General features: G+C 43.8%; 1 long non-coding RNA gene across 1 annotated transcript in view; it reads left to right on the top strand.

The window, feature by feature from the left end:
* The first annotated feature begins 609 nt into the window (after positions 1-609).
* LOC122465058 overlaps positions 610-6,000 on the top strand; it is a 40,958-nt gene continuing 35,567 nt past the window's right edge. The window contains exons 1-2 of the long non-coding RNA XR_006289611.1: positions 610-661; positions 1,041-1,172. This is a non-coding gene — a long non-coding RNA (uncharacterized LOC122465058). The remainder of the gene's footprint in view (positions 662-1,040; positions 1,173-6,000) is intronic.

Genomic DNA, 6,000 nt, shown 5'->3' with positions numbered 1-6,000 from the left:
TATTCTATTGTGAATCCTGATTTTTAAATATTTTGGGTGTATACACTAGTCAGGTTCTCACACCACATGCCACTAGCCCAGAGGTTATTCTACACATGAGGAGCAGGAAAGTTAGTAACTTGAATTAGAATATTGCCTTTGATTAACAGCAAATAATTTGTGCCATCCCTTTCTGTTCACACAGTAAATGAATAACCTCACTACTTCAAAAAGAAAAGGAGGACTTGTGGCACCTTAGAGACTAACAAATTTATTTGAGCATAAGCTTTCGTGAGCTACAGCTCACTTCATCGGATGCTTATGCTCAAATAAATTTGTTAGTCTCTAAGGTGCCACAAGTCCTCCTTTTCTTTTTGCGGATCCAGACTAACACGGCTGCTACTCTGAAACCTCACTACTTCAGTGTGCTGGGATGGACTAGGCCTTGAGGCCCCCTGCTGGAGGCCTTGTGGTCATGGCACACCCTGCCCCAGAAAAGGACAGTCGAGAGGTCCTCCAAGCTGTCTACAGCGGCTGTGTGGGAAGCAGCCAATCAGGGCCAAGCAGGTCAGTATAAGAAGAGCTTCAGGGCAAAAGTGAGTTCAGTTCCTTGCTAGAGCTGGAGGTGATTGGATGGTGCTCTAGGCTGGCTGTTAGGATGCCACAAGAACAAGGCCCTGAGGTAAGGGTAAAGAATGTGCAGGAGCCATGGAGAAGTGGCCCAGGGAATTATAGCAGCAACAGAGTTTATTTAAAGGGACATTGTGGATGGCTGCTATCTATAGGATCTCTGGGCTGGGACCCAGAGTAGAGGGTGGGCCTGGGTCCCCCCTCACCACCACCACTGGGAAAGTGGCTTGGACTTTGAGGCACACCAGAATGGGGACTGAACTGTAGTGGCCCAGCTGCAGAGCTGGGGCCAGAAAGGCCCTGAGAGAGTGAAGACACTGCCTCCAAGAAAGGAGCCCTGGGGCCCTGCTCTATTCTGGAGCAGGCAAAAACTTAGAGGCCCATGTTGGACTTGTATCCCGAAAGGGGTTTGTGTTGCTTTTATCTCACAGACAGATTGTGTATAACTTGACCGGAGAGCTGAGTCACTGAAGACCCACCACAAACAAAGAGTGTGCAGGGGCACACACTCAGCCAGGGGGTCTTGTGAGAGGAGTGTGACCACATTGCATTCAGACAAAAAGGTAAGGAATATTCCTTAAGTGCTCTCTGACAACCCTACTACAATTACATGCCTCTATTCTGTCATTTAAAACGTTCTCTTCTTTTGTTTCCTCACATCCATTGGGTTATCTTCCACGCCCCTGCCTGTCCCATCCCACTGTTTCTCTCATGCCTCCCTTGCAACATCCTCCTCCATCTTCTCTCCAAAGCTCTATCTCTGTCCCTCTTTATCACCTTCTCCCCATGTGGAAAAAATTGACTTAGATTTCCCCAGTGCATTCACATGTCAAGCAAAACTTTTTTTTGCTTATCGTCACACCTGCCTCTCTCGTCTCTGAAGTCTCTCAACCTCCTTGTTGTGTTTATATTCAAGACTCCTCTACTTTTTCCTCTTTCTTTTCAAATTATGAACTCCAGTGCTCTAAAATCACAAAGGATAGTGAGGCAAATAGCAACTGGAAAAGCCATTTAATGTACTAATTCTTTCCAAAACTGAGAACTAGCTATGAATCAAGACTACTGTAGGAAGAAATTCCAAGCAGGCACTTCAGTTTTGAAAGGATGATTTGGATAAAGTGGGTATTCCAAAAAAAGACTTTTTACCTCAGGAACAACTGAGTTCTATAAGTTATTAACACACAAAAGTAGTATCTAGCCTGTTGCATTTGGTACAGAAATTGATAAAACATTTATATGTAAACTGGCCATTCTTTGCAGATGATGTATTGGACTCTCCCAGCTAGGGTTAATCCACCCACCCAACATGACAGATTTCATCTTTTAAAGGACTAAAGATGGTGACAAATCTGCCTCTCACAGCATATTCCCTTAAAGACACCATATACAGCAACTAGGATATTGGTAATGAAACTACAGCAGTCTTTCCTTGCTGAGTATCCCAGAAGGATGGAACCAATCCTCATTTTAAATAGATTCTCTGGAATACTTGGAGACCTTGCCAGGTGCTTAACATTTTGACTATACCGTCAAAGGAAATTTTAAAAAAAAATTGTATTTGATCACTTGATGTCAGATTCTGATCTGTTCTGGAACAGTTTAGCCATATTTTTTTTTCGCTGCCCACTGTTTACATACACAGTATGCATAAGAGGAAAACAAACATGAAATGGACTGCCAGTCAGAATACAAACAATCACAGAAGGCCAAAGTGGTTAAGATGATGGTAAATCATCTGGTAATCCAAGCAAGCATTTGTGTGTGTGTGTGGAGGGGAGGATTCAAATATTCACTCCCATAGAAAACTAGATTGTAAACTTGCACACACCACTTTGTGTAACTGAACCTGTAGTTTTTGTGGAATGGAACATTGTTTGGCACATCAGGAGAATATAATAATGCCCATTTCCTATATAGTGCTTTTTGTCCGTGGATCTCAAAATGCTTCACAAAACTGAGTGCCTGAATTTCACCTCATAACTTGTGTGCACAGAGGTTGGGGTTTTTTTAATAAGCAAATGGACATACACCCACAGAGAACAGGTAACTGCTTGTCTGCAAGTGAAGTTTCCTGTTTGTGTGCACAAAGTGTAGATACAAGTTCTTCATTCACTATTCAAAAATGCCTTTGTCTTTGCAAAACAAATGGTTAGAGCTTGGCTTCCAAATTTTAGCCTGTGGACACCCCAGTCAAAAACATCAACCACAGTAACAATTTCTCAATTCAACAATCTAACTCCCCTCTCCCATTCAAGAGTCAATTTTGATTCTGACAAAAAACTACAGAGACAAACAAGTTAGTTTCCAGTTCCGTGAGCAATACCTGGTACCAGCAGAGCTGGAAAATGTTGATGTAGTGTCTCATTATGACTCATTGCTGTTTGATTTATTGTGAAATTCTCAGACTCTGTCAATTTCTTTTCAGAGCTTTATTTGTATCATAATAAAATTAGAGAGAGAAGAGCTTGGTGCAGGGAAAGAGATGGCTTTATTACCTAATAAAAAATCCATATGTAACCCATTCCCCATGCAAATAGAGGCATAATCACTCTCACTGGTATTGTTCTTCAGATATGCATGCCCCTTTGTCCCAGCCTGTCATGCCAATTGGATCTAACCTGCAGGGGAGACCTTAAATGCATTGAAAGCAGATTTGTAAGGCACATGCACTAGCAGCATTGTGCTGACATTTACTAAGCACCCCAGTCCCTCAAGTGACTGGGCGCTAAGCCATTGACGTCACTGAACAATAGGCAAAATATTTCCTCCTCCTCCATAGCCCTGAACTGTAAACACCCAGCTTGCACACAGCAGGCTGAACATTTGGGAAGAGGCGGAGGAGGAGAATGTGAGAAACTCTCCAGTGGTGCTGCTGAAAACAAGCAGCTGCTACTGCATGACCAACTTCCCCATCTCCTTCTATTAGGCTGCAAAGATTACTGGTGTCCACTTGGTGTAGGTCACGTAGTGAAATGGAGGAGATGCACTCTAAATAAAACTGCACCATTGTACTCACAAGGAGTTATTGCAGGTGAAATGCCTAATATTTGCTACATGGAAAAACTTACCTTCCTTTCCTCTGTGGGCAAAGTATTGTTACAATTTTCCTGTGTATTTCAAGGGAGTGGGGGTGGGAGAGAATAGCAAGGTGAATTTTATTAAATAAAGTGCATATGTGATTCCAACCCACTCAGAAAGAAAAAGGCAATTTTTATGTGATGTGGACTGTAAAAGGGAAAATTATTTCCATTACTCTGTGCTGCAACCAGCTCAGCTCTTTGGGGTATGTCTTTATTGCATTGTTAACCCAAGCTCTTACCCAGGTTTTAGCCCAACCCTCCCAAGCAACCTCTGAGCAGGGTTTGGAGGTGCTTTAAGCTATTTTACTCAGTTGTGGATAGATGTTAGAACCCGGCTCTGGTTTAACTTGGTGTGGAAACCACCCAGTTTGCAATGAGAATGCAGGCAAACAAAATAAAATCACTCGAGTGCTAATAATAGTCCTCCAATGTCCTTCCCACAATTCCACTCAAATTGACATAGGTGCCTGGGAAAGAATCCCAGAGAATATCAGCACATAATACCATAGGACATGCCCCAGACATATATGGGTGAGTGCAGAAACAGTGAGGACTCGGTATTATGGGTAGGGTTTTGCAATGGGGACATTCACACCTGAACTAAGCTAATGTGGGTGCTCTGACTGGAGTGCTAATCACTTAATGTTAACCGTACAGTGAAGATATAGCCTTGGATTATTGTGTGTCCTGAACAGAAAGCAATTATGCAATTTTAAGGTTGAGAAACCAATTAGAACAAGAAAGGGAGAGTTAAAGCTGGTTTCAGAGTAACAGCCGTGTTAGTCTGTATTCGCAAAAAGAAAAGGAGGACTTGTGGCACCTTAGAGACTAACCAATTTATTTGAGCATGAGCTTTCGTGAGCCACAGCTCACTTCATCGGATGCATACTGTGGAAATTGCAGAAGACATTATATACACAGACACTACGAAACAATACCTCCTCCCACCCCACTCTCCTGCTGGTAATAGCTTATCTAAAGTGATCATCAAGTTGGGCCATTTCCAGCACAAATCCAGGTTTTCTCACCCTCCGCCCCCCCACAGACAAACTCACTCTGTTGCTGGTAATAGCCCATCCAAAGTGACCACTGTCTTCACAATGTGTATGATAATCAAGGTGGGCCATTTCCTGCAGAAATCCAGGTTCTCTCACCCCCTCACCCCCCTCCAAAAACCACACACACAAACTCACTCTCCTGCTGGTAATAGCCTATCCAAAGTGACCACTCTCCTTACAACCTGCATGAAAATCAAAGTGGGCCATTTCCAGCACAAATCCAGGTTTTCTCACTCCCCCACCCCCATACACACACAAACTCACTCTCCTGCTGGTAATAGCTCATCCGAAGTGACCACTCCCCCTACAATGTGCATGATAATCAAGGTGGACATTTCCAGCACAAATCCAGGTTTTCTCACCCCCCCCCCCCACACACAAACTCACTCTCCTGCTGGCAATAGCTCATCCAAACTGACCATTCTCCCCACACTGCGCATGACAATCAAGGTGGGCCACTTCCAGCATAAATCCAAGTTTAACCAGAACGTCTGGGGGGGGGGGGGGGAGGAAAAAACAAGGGGAAATAGGCTACCTTGCATAATGACTTAGCCACTCCCAGTCTCTATTTAAGCCTAAATTAATAGTATCCAATTTGCAAATGAATTCCAATTCAGCAGTTTCTCGCTGGACTCTGGATTTGAAGTTTTTTTGTTGTCAGATAGCGACCTTCATGTCTCTGATTGCGTGACCAGAGAGATTGAAGTGTTCTCCGACTGGTTTATGAATGTTATAATTCTTGACATCTGATTTGTGTCCATTTATTCTTTTACGTAGAGACTGTCCAGTTTGACCAATGTACATGGCAGAGGGGCATTGCTGGCACACGATGGCATATATCACATTGGTGGATGTGCAGGTGAACGAGCCTCTGATAGTGTGGCTGATGTTATTAGGCCCTGTGATGGTGTCCCCTGAATAGATATGTGGACACAGTTGGCAACGGGCTTTGTTGCAAGGATAGGTTCCTGGGTTAGTGGTTCTGTTGTGTGGTATGTGGTTGTTAGTGAGTATTCGCTTCAGGCTGGGGGGTTGTCTGTAGGCAAGGACTGGCCTGTCTCCCAAGATTTGTGAGAGTGTTGGGTCATCCTTCAGGATAGGTTGTAGATCCTTAATAATGCGTTGGAGGGGTTTTAGTTGGGGGCTGAAGGTGACGGCTAGTGGCGTTCTGTTATTTTCTTTGTTAGGCCTGTCCTGTAGTAGGTGACAGAGTTAAAGCTGAAGGCCCAAACCTAAGTCTGCCTTCTTGTGTT

Source organism: Chelonia mydas, chromosome 3 (genome assembly GCF_015237465.2).
Source record: "Chelonia mydas isolate rCheMyd1 chromosome 3, rCheMyd1.pri.v2, whole genome shotgun sequence".
Lineage (NCBI taxonomy): Eukaryota > Metazoa > Chordata > Testudines > Cheloniidae > Chelonia > Chelonia mydas.
The sequence above is the reverse complement of the archived record's forward strand: the minus strand, read 5'-3'. Positions and strand labels throughout refer to the sequence as shown.